Below are 11265 nucleotides of genomic sequence, written 5' to 3' on the forward strand. Positions count from 1 at the left end.
TTCAAATAGACAATGTAGACTTGGACTTGTCAGTATTGACGGTAAAAGCAATGAACAAAATCAGACCCAATGTTTTTGAAACTAGAAACACTTAACCAACGTTAATACTGTGGAATATAATTGGCTTTAAGACTAGGTCTGGGGAAGGGTGATGAAGCAGAAGTTTCTGGTCATGGGATCCTTAGTTGAAAGGAAGCCAGCGTCTGGTAATGATTTTGCATATTCAGTCACACATGCTGTGACTTTCCCATGACTTCTGCTTTTGGAATGATTTTTATTACTAGGATGGGGTTCACATGTGTAAATTTTTTTAATTGCTTGATGTTGAATGGATAAGAATGTGCAGATACAAATGTGGTCAGTAGAGAGCACTTCGCAATGCTGCATCGTTTGCTCTACTGAGTAATTTTGATGCACCATTAGCACTTCACTGTGCTTTGTGCTGAGGTATTTGGCTTGTCTGCTAGCGTTATGCATTGCTCTTTGACATCGAGACTTTACTTCAAAGAAACTAAGATGAAGCTGCATGATGGTAGGATAGTCACTTTTCACCCTAATGAGTACCAAACCCAGTTCTGTTGCCTTGCTAAAACAGCAAAAGCAAAGCATATTGAAAAAACGAAACGGTGGCAGTGGCAGTTTTGCTTAGCTTCCAGTAACTACAGTCCCTTTCCTTCAGTGATTTTTCATTGATTTACAAAACCTGCCAGGCATTCCTGTCAAATCACAAGAAAAGTGAGGGTTTTTCCCGTGGCCTGTGTTTCGAGTGTTGTTTTTGCGCTCCCTCTGCTGGTTTGGAGCTCCCTCTGCTGGTTTTTCTAACAAAATGCTCAGCCAAGAATCACGCAGGACAAGGACAAAGGTGGTATGCAAACAGCCTTGTAAAAATACTTTCTGTTTTTACCCCAGTCTCTTAAAAGGAGACTCATTTAAAATGTAAACGTCCGAACTATTTAGCTACTCATTTTGTGCCACACAATGACCTTATCCTTAGATCCTTACCCATAATATGTATTTGTAACTGATTGTGTAGCAATGTAAAACTGATTTAAATTATGTTAGAATCCTTACTGTACACAGACACATAGCACAGCGAGATTACGCAGAGAAATAAACAGGTAAGATAAGACTGTAGTGATCAGACACAGGACTCAGCCAGAGAAGTGTACAAACTACTGTTGTTTTACATGAGGGAGCTAGCTGAGGCTCCATCCCTGGAGATATTCAAGATGAGGCTTGAGAGGGCTGATCTAGTTGAGGATGCCTCTGCTTACAGCAGAGGGGGGGGTTAGATTAGATGACATTTGGAGTTCCCTTCCAACCCAAACCATTCTATGATTCTACGAAACCAGCCCCTTTGTCTTTGTTCCTTCCTCCTCCTGCTTCCCTCTTGCAAGTTCTGTCGTCAGTTTCTATATCTCTGCTGATTCCTGAGCACCTCCTAGCCAAATGTCTGGGATCCCCCTGGTTCACAGTCTTTAATCAGTTTCAAATTTCACGTTGGGACTTCTCAGTCCTGGGAGGGGTGGCTGTAGTTTCTAGAAAGCCAGTGTAAGTATCAGGTGTAAGTAACAAGGCTTGGGTTTGGTTTGTTGTTTGTTTTTTTTTTTTTAAAGCCTATGTCTGTGTGCACTTTTTTCCTGGTTTCCTTCTTTTTCTCTTAGTTTCCTAATCGAAAAGGTCTCTGATCAGATAACCTGATTGGAGTAGCTCTTGGATCAGACACCCTTCTTTTACATAACCCTATACTGAGAAGATGATTAATTTCATAACATCAAAACCAAACATATCCTGAGCTCCCTAAAGTCCATAAATTTGAGGGAGGTTGTCATATAAGCAATTCTGGGAAATGTTCAGCCATATCAAACCTCACTTGACATTCCAATAAAGGTGTCTGTTGGCATTTTGAGTCAGAAAGTCTCTTATGGTGTGTGTAAAATACATAAATTTGTCAGAATAACTACCAGATTAACTGCTTTTGTCTGTGCCCTGGTGGGATCTAAGGTGTCTCTCTCCAGTTATCCTCACTCTCAAACCTGCATGTCCCTGGCACTGTGTTCTTATACAATTGAGGCTTTTTTTAAGGCCAGAAGGGAGAAAAAAAGCAGGGAATTTCCTCTCTCTGTATGATAGCACATCTCTTCCTCCCCACATACGATAAAGATCGTGATGAGCACACAGTTTCTTACGTGTGCTTTACTTCAACAGAATAAAGATAAGAGAGTTCATGACTGAAAAGCTGTAAAATCTGAAAGATGTTAGCAGCTTTTGTGTCTTTACCCTATCAGAGTGATGATACCTCAAAACTTCTAAATCTTTCCACGAGGGGCTCACAAAGGTTTTTCTTAAATCCTCAGTTCTCAGTGTGTGTGGTGTACACATATGCAGAGAGGCACTGGTTATTTGCCTTCCTCTTAAGCATGTTTTCCACTCAAACTTTTCAGGAATTATGTTTTTCCCTTGAGTTTTGCAGGCCCTATTCCCACCAGTGAAGCCCCAGAAAACTCATGCATTGTGGGTTGTTGTTTTGTTGGGCTTTTTCCACAGCAGCTGTATCTGCAGTACTGGGAACCTGCTCTTCTTTTTTGCCTTTTTTAAAAGCTTGTGCTGGTATTAGGGTTGTAAATGTACAAATGTGATACATTCTAAATCATCCTTCAAATGCAAACCTGTATTTTCAGCCACAATAAGCAACCTACATGTATGTGCTGTTACTGAGTAGACTATTCTTTGCCCTGGCTGCATCACTCAGTCCTGTCTGTACGCATCCTGTATATTTATAAAAGGAGCAGTGTGCACCTCCTCTCAGTTCTTCTGAGTTCCTTGACTGAGTCACACCAAATTTCCTTTCACACCTTATTAGCAAATTGCCTTGTGTTTTGTAAGGCCCTTGTGGATCTCCCAAGAGCTTATTTACTTTGACAGTATTAGTTTTCCCTCACCCCTGTTTTCCTTTCAGACTGATTTTTCTGTGTGGGTTCTGTATGCTGGTCTGAAACTGATCAACTGTAGTCCTGTTTCTCCTGCTTAGCTGCTGCCATTACCTTCTCTGCTTTGACAAAGGAGATAGAGTATGTGTTGGCATTATCAGCCTGGCTTTTTAACTCAAGCCTGAGCATGCAAGCAATGATGGTGCCAGCTCAGGAAGTTCAAAGCTCCACTTCTGAGTCTTCTCTTACTTTAGACATGCTTTGTCATAGCTTGAAGACAAGATGATTTAACCATCCTAGTCTGTGCCTAGAGGAAGATGTCCCAAGGGAAAACCACTTTTGAGGGAGCCAAGACAGAGTGTTAAAGTCTGATTAGGATTTTGTTCATTGTGAGTCTGAGTGGTGCTGGCAACATTCATTTGAAGTTCCATTAATACATAAGGCTCAGAAGACTGTGTCACAGGTCCACTCATGCTTTTCAGTAAGCATCATGATCTAGTTCAAGCATCAAAGAAGGATGTTGTTAAGGGTAAGGCAGTCCTGCAGGTTGAGATTTAACCTTAGAGTAGAGCTGATTTTACATCTGTCAGACTGGATGAGTGTTGCCTCTTTTCTATTTCAGCCTCAAGCCTTCATCCCCCAACTCCCTCACTTCCTTGTGTTGGATCTAGTAACTACATGGTGCAGTTAACTAACCTTGAGAAAAATTGTTTCAAATCAGTCAGACCAGCAAACTAAGCCAGTATCATGATCCAGAGAAGGGACACAGCCTCCTCCTTACAGTGCAACTGACTGTGCAGTCATTTTGGCTTTCATTCATGTAGGAAGCCAGGGATACTCTCCCAAGCATTTAAATGTGTGTCACTGCTTGTATTTACCCACAATATAAATGTGTGTGATAGACAGGAACTCAAAGGAGAACGATGAGTTATTTATATGCACCTGTTTTGGGACACCTGTGTCTTTTAGAGGTGCTTTTGTAAGCCATTGCCCAATGCTGCAAGCTTTCCACTTGCAGAAATATGTGATCAGGTAATGTGCCTTAGGGAGCACAATTCAAAGAAGATTAGCTTATGGAATTCATAGAACCATATGCTCAACCAGGTTGGAAGAGACCTCCAAGATCATCCAGTCCAACCTATCACCCAGCTCTATCCAATCAACTAGACCACAGCACTAAGTGCCTCATCCAGGCTTTTTTTGTGCACATCTAAGGACAGCAACTCTACCACCTCCCTGGGCAGCCCATTCCAATTACTCTCTTTATGAAGAACTTCCTCCTAACATCCAGCCTATACCTCCCTCAGCACAACTTGAGACTGTGTCCCCTTGTTCTGTTGCTGGTTGCCTGGGAGAGGAAACTGTCCCCCACCTGGCTACAATCTTCCTTCAAGTAGTTGTAAACAGCAATGAGGTCCTCCCTGAGCCTCCTCTTCTCCAGGCTGAACAACCCCAGCTCCCTCAGCTTCTCCTGTCTCATCCCCTTGAAAACTTCCATGCCAAAAATTATACATTTCAAGGAATTCTGCATCTAAATGTCAGTTGTGGGTTTTTTTAATGTCACGGTAATCATTTTGTTAACACAAATATTTATACTATCAACAATATGCCCAGCCACAGTAAATTAATCAACAATTTCAGACATCAAGGCATAGTTTCTCTTACATGGTGGTCTGGGAGGCAAGTTCATCTGTAGCAGATAAGGGGTGTTTATCTAGCCACATAAGCACATCTCTATTTCTGCTGCTTATGTAAACTCCTGAAAGTAGGCCTGCCATGACTAACACTACACTTCCTCTCTGTTTCAGGGAGACTTGATTTCATCAGATAGTTACTGTAAATGAATCATTAAAACCAGAGTTTGAATTGCAAGCACCACAAGAGGCTCAAATTCTCTAGGAAGGCCTGATGCAGTTGCTCAGTTCACTGGTAAACATCCCAAATAACGCTCCAGTTCAGAATATGCAAACATGATCAAAGGATGGAGGTGTTTCTTTTTGTCTTCCTGATCTCCTCATCTCTCATTTTGACAGACACAAACAATATAACCTAAGCCTCCTGAGTACAGCTTGCTATGGTGCCTATGAGGGGGAGAGAACAGCCTGCAGACAGTTTAGTGGGGCTAATCTCCCACTGCAATAGATATGTGTTTGTTACTAAACTAATACATTCCCCACATCTTATCTGGATATTGATGTTATTAATAACTGTTCTGTGCTACACTTTCTCTGTGCAACAGGGTTGAAACGCAAAGCATGACAACTTCAGCATTCCAGTTAAAACTCAAAAACAAGTTGAAGCAAATTTCTTTACTGACATGACATAACTTCCTTAACTCTTTTAAAACTTATCTCAGAACAGTTCAGACAAAGTAATGCTTTCTCCCCCTGAGGAAAAGGTTGATCTTTAAAACTCACTGCACATGACTCAGGCGTTTTCTGTTTGGGTCATGCTGTGGGAATCCCCTTCAGCCAGCAGAAGAGGCTGAACTAATGAATTCCCAAACAACTACTCGTTTGTCTTATTGCTGGAGATGCTGGTTTTGGTGAGATAATGAAGAACAACAGGTTCCACAACGAGCTGGTGAGAAGACAGGCTCCTCAAGGTGCTGGTCTGGAAAACCTATGCCCATGTACTAGCTTATAAAATCATAAAGTCTACCAGGTTGGAAGAGACCTCCAAGATCATCCAGTCCAAACAATCACTCAGCCCTGTCCAGTCAACTAGACCACAGCACTAAGTGTCTCTTCCAGTCTTTTCTTGAACACCTCCAGGGATGGTGCCTCCACCACCTCCCTGGGTAGCCCACTCCAATGCCAATCACTCTCTCTGTCAAGAACTTCTTCCTAACATCCAGCCTAGACCTCCCCCAGCACAGCTTGAGACTGTGTCCTCTTGTTCTGTTGCTGGTTTTGGGGAGAAGAGACCAACCCCCACCTGGCTACAACCTCCCTTCAGGTAGTTGTAGACAGCAATGAAGACTCCTCTGAGCCTCCTCTTCTCCAGGCTAAACACCCCCAGCTCCCTCAGCCTCTCCTCAAGGGTTTGTGTTCCAGGCCTTTCCTAAGAGATTGATTTCCTAGAATTCCACCTCCAGCTCTTGACATCAGTGACCAACATAGGATTCAAAAAAGTAATTCAAAGTTGCAAACACCTGAACAATCCTTGGATTTAACTGGGCCTGTGCTAACAATGTGACTAAGAACACTGCCGGTCAGCTTTGGAACAGTGCTGTGAAGTTGGTCACTGAAATCAGTAAGGCCAAGCAGATAAACTCCTGTACTAAAACTTCTGCTCACCAGGAATGACTGAGGAGGGAAGAAAACCAATGGGGAGGGAAAGGTACAATGTTACTTTCACAAAGAAGCAAAGTGCCCAAGAGATCCCATGGTTTCCAGGTGCTTCAGCGATGGGAGAATCCCAACGCTGGCAAACCTGCAGAGAGCTTTGTGCCGCGCAGCGCAAGCGTTTGGAGCAGTCACTGAGTCCCTGGCCTAGCTAACCGGGGGGCCACCAGGCCCCCCGGCCTTTAGAATCCCTTCACCATTCACCCAGTGCACACCAGGGGCACTCACCAGGGGCACTCACCAGTGACGATGGGAGGAGGATCCCTCTGCCCAGATGGGCAAACTTAGCTCTGCTGCCCCTCCCGGGCCTGTTATAAAGAGGAGTGAGTGGGTGGGGAGGGCAAAGAGGTCACACCTGGGGTGGGAGGAGACTCCAATAGCACCCAGGTGTGCTGGGTTTGGGGGATAAAAGGGGGAAATGCAGCAGGGGGTGGGAAAATGGCAGGTATGGTGGGAAAGTGGAGCTGGGGAGGGGCTTTTCAGGCTACCAGGGAGTGACAGAACCAGAGGCAGCGGAGCAAAGCTGAAGACGGGCAGGTTCAAGCTGGATGTGAAGAGGAAGTTGTTCAGCATGAGAGTGGTAAGAGCCTGGAATGGGTGGAGGTGGTTGAGACCCTGTTCCTGGAGATGTTTCAGGTTAGGCTGGATGGGGCTCTGGCCAGCCTGCTCTAGGGTAGGGTGTCCCTGCCCATGGCAGAGGGGTTGGAACTAGATGATCTTTGTGGTTCCTTCCAACCCTGGTTCTCTGACTCTAATACTGAACTACCTTAGAAAGGACGTGTTTGGCAAGTCCATGATTTGTCTGGCAAGTTGGCACAGTGTGCTCACTGTCAGACATGTCATTTGTACCTTATCATTTGTCCTGTTTTTTATGCAAGCGTGACTCAGATGTTTCCGGAAAGGAAAAAAAATGTGGGGAGGGGGCAAGAAGTGAGTCTGTATGTTTGATCTTTCAAAAAAGATACTCTCAAACAGAAAGAAAAACCTGAATAGCAGCTCTAAGGATGCCACTGGCTCTCTCGGCCACCTGGGCACACTGCTGGCTCATGTTCAGCCTACTACCTACCAGTACCCCCAGGTCCCTTTCTGCATGGCTGTTATCTAGCCACTCTATCTCCAGCCTGTAGTGCTGCTTAGGGTTGTTGTGGCTGAAGTGTAGAACCCTGCAGCTGGCCTTGTTAAAACTCATCCCATTGGCCTCTACCCACCTATGCAGCCTGTCCAGATTCCTCTGCAGGGCTCTCATACCCTCCAACAGACTGACACCTGCTCCTAGCTTGGTGTCATCTGCAAACTTACTGATGATGGACTCAATCCCCTCATCTATATGCAGTAGCAGGTAGAGGTTTGATGCATACAAAGAACAGGCCTCCATAACTCATGCTGTGTGCATCATGCTTGAGCTAACAGTTAATTACAAGTCCTAACTGAGGATCAGGGAAAAAATTAAAACAAATAAAGAAAACAAATAAAAATTCCCCCAAACCCAATGGAAAGAAGTTGATACTAGTAGAGAAATTAACTAGTACTCATGCTTGTAATTTATCTGGAGCTAAAATGATCCTCAGTTTTTTATAAACACCCAAAAGAACAGTTTTCTACCTTACAACTGCTGTGTTTCCCTCACTTTCCCACCCTTACTGTCTTCTAGAAGATGAAAGGGTTAAATCTGCCCAGGGACAAAGGTGCTTTCTTTTGAACTGTAACCCTTGAACAGTTAATGCACAGAACAAAGTATTACACTTGCAGAAGAGAGAAAGCTCTTGCACAGATAATGGACTCCCATGGGCACTGAGGCAAATAACCCAGCTCTGCTGATGCGCACTGTGTACTTAGGTATTTTCACACTTTGTGATGCACATACAGTACTCCAGAAAACATCTTTGCATGCAGTCACCTCAATGGATGCTAGAAGAGCCATTTCACACTGCTCTATCATCATGCTTAAGAAAGTCAGCAGCCTGCCAGGCCAAAAAAGCAGTATGTCACTGGCACAGAAGTGCTGTGTTAAGTAGCTGTGTAAAATCCTTGATGCATCTACTGTTGTTCTCCACGTGGCTTTGTAGCATGTAGGGCTTATCACGGGCCTCACTGCTGCTGGAGTCACCAGCATACATCTGCTTGAGTTTGCAGGTCACTCGCACACGCAAGCATTCCTGACACTCCCTGAGGTCACAGCAAGCTCTGAGCGCTGTTGGGTAACTGTGGGTGCTCATGTTTTCGTGCAGGGTGAAGTCTGTTCCACACAGCATTTCCTTCTGCTTGCAGGCTTCACTGCAGCCCATAACGCTGGCTGGCTGTGCAGCAGTTTGCACATGCTTTTGTCCCCAGTTGGTCTCCTCGCTTCTCTTGCCCACTTTGGGATTTTTTTTTCTTTGCTGTTCCTCAGCTTTTTCAAGAGGAAACACCAGAAGCAGATGCTGCAGCAGATGTGTGGTAGTTTGAGGCATCCCAGGTCTCCCTTAAACAAAACCAGAAGGACAGAGGCTCATACCAGGCAGATGTACCTGCTTGTCCCAGGATATTTTGATATTGTTATTCTATTCTCTTTCTGGTATCACAACTTAAAGATAGTGCTTGACTGCACTTCTCCCTCTTCTATTCCCTGCCTTTCTTGCTCCCACTTCTCTGAGCAGCATGTGCTCTTATCTTGATTCATGGGGGAGTTGGCAGGCAGGGATTTGAGCCACGGAGGCCTTGTGATTCCCCCCTCCAGGTGAGGTCTCACCAGCACAGCAAAGATGGAAGGAATCACTTTCCTCGGCCTGTTGGCCACTTCTCTTTTGATGCAGCCCAAGATACAGCTGGCTTTCTGGGCTGTGAGCATATGTTATCAGCTCATGTTCAGCTTTTCACTCACCAGTACTCCCAAATCCTTCTCCACAGAGCTACCAGATTTAGGAGGCCATTCCTCCTCCACTGATGTTGAAAACCATGTGTTTCAATAACTGTGTTTTTCCATGAAGGCACAAGCAGTCATTTTGATTTCCATCCTTATAGCCTGCTAGTCTCTAAGAAGGTGTTTTTTTGGGCTTTGGCCTAATAAGTAAGTGAGAGATCAGCTGAAGCAAAACCAAAAGCCTGTAGTTTCCTGTCTGGTTTGGCAAAGGGAAAACATGTGTGATCAGTTATGGCATTTCTCTCATATGTGTCTTTTGGTGCAAAAGGATTATCCCAAATATGGGTTTTTCACTTGGTATTAAAAAAATCACCAACACACAGAGTTATTTGTTTTATCCCAGTTCTGCACAGAAAAGTATGTTGGGTGCTAACTCCAAAAAATCCAGCACCAGCACGCCACAACTGGAATTAGCATACTCATTGTCATGCTTTTACTGGTCATTATAGTGCTTGTCTTAAGGCTGATTGATATGTAGTTTCTTCACCTTCATTTAAAGGTGTAGTAGTTTTTAATTTTACTGTGTAAACTCAGTGGGCAGGGGTCTTTGAGTAGATGAGGGTGTCATAACTTTTAGAGGTGTGGTTTTCATATTTTAATATCTTATAATTTGCTAAGGTAACTAGAGGGCTGTTTCTCCATCCTTTCCATCACAAACAAGTTTTTGTTTACTTCATATCTGGTTACAGTTCCTGTTCAAATGTGTTTTGAACAATTGCTGCCTACACAAGGGATGCTACAACATCCTTTCCTTAGGGACCCTTCATCCCTGTTACATGGTTTCAAAAGAGACTCACCATGGTTGCCTAGTTTTGGGTAAAGTTTTAACTGCCCTCAACATCGAAGGTAGATGGAAATTCCACCTCAGAATTCCTGTGTTGAGTTTCTCTTTAAAATACTTGTTTAGTCTGTGAACCAGAATTTCATTAATGTGTGGAAACGTCACCAGAATTAACATGCCTCCTGAGCATTTCATTTTGCTATTCAGGTTTCCATGAATGAGCAATTGCCAACAGCTTTCCCAGCTACCTGTTTTGCTATCTGCCACCAGAAATGCACCACAAGACATGATCAAAATTCCTTCGGTGGCTTCAGACATGATTACTAAAGGATCTTTGTCTCAGTACAGGCCTGACCCTGGGGAAATCCCAGAATAAAGCTTTTGGAGTGTGGGGTTACAGTAGAACAGGGTTGAGTCACTGTTCCCAGAAGGGTTCAAAAAGAGGTTAGACAAGTTAATTGCAGAGAAAACTAGCACAATGTATAACTGAACTCGTTCAGTCTCCACCACCCTCTCGCAGGACAGCTTATTTTTATAACCAAACCATCACTCTCCTTTATTTCTCCTCTTTTCTATCTGTCAGTATTTCTGTCAGTGCTAAAAGACTCTCATTGAGATTTTGGTCATTTTATTGTTCCTCCCTGCAAAAGTAGGATTTTTGCCCTGAAAGCTTAAAAAAAATAGGAGCAGGCCATACAGGGCTAAGAGAAAGGGGGAAATCCCTTTAGATTGAGGAGAACCTGAACTATAGCAAACAAAAGTGTTTCATCCAAGCTACTTGGCAATCAAAGCCACACAGCTGGTGCTCTGCTCTCTTCCCTGCTCCCATCAGAAATGTGATAGCAGCAGCATAAACTTTGCTCAGGGAGCCTTCAGGTATATAACCTTTATTAATACTAAAACCTAAGTCTGCATGGTTTCCTCCATTGGCAGGCCTTGTAGCCACAGTCCTGCTGACTTCTCACTTCTCTGCTAATAAAAACGTGGTTTTACTCTGAAGTGCTTAAAAGAATGTTGTCTGTCTGTGTTCAGGAGACAACGAGAAATACGCTTCTGCTTTAGGGTCCTTCTAACTAGAGTAGTGTCAAAACCCAGTGGAAAAAAAAAGTTCCCGCCTACTTAATTAATTTAAAACAGTTGTTTTATTAAAATAAACCAGTTGTGGTTTTGGAAGAAATGCTGTCTCCCAGCATTGCCGCTACATTGTTTAACGACACAACAGTGGCATAAAAGGTGCGCGGTTAGATTTAACCAGGGGTCGGTGTTAGGCTGGATGCACCCAGAGAAAGGCGGGAGACTTGGACGGCT

General features: G+C 43.9%; 1 long non-coding RNA gene across 1 annotated transcript in view; it reads right to left on the reverse strand.

Annotated features, from left to right (window-relative positions):
* LOC135180156 (uncharacterized) overlaps positions 1-6705 on the reverse strand; it is a 29156-nt gene extending 22451 nt beyond the window's left edge. Inside the window, exon 1 of the long non-coding RNA XR_010304299.1 lies at positions 6519-6705. This is a non-coding gene — a long non-coding RNA (uncharacterized LOC135180156). The remainder of the gene's footprint in view (positions 1-6518) is intronic.
* Between the last annotated feature and the right edge of the window lie 4560 nt (positions 6706-11265).

This window comes from Pogoniulus pusillus, chromosome 12, assembly GCF_015220805.1.
Source record: "Pogoniulus pusillus isolate bPogPus1 chromosome 12, bPogPus1.pri, whole genome shotgun sequence".
In the NCBI taxonomy this organism is placed as follows: Eukaryota; Metazoa; Chordata; class Aves; order Piciformes; family Lybiidae; genus Pogoniulus; species Pogoniulus pusillus.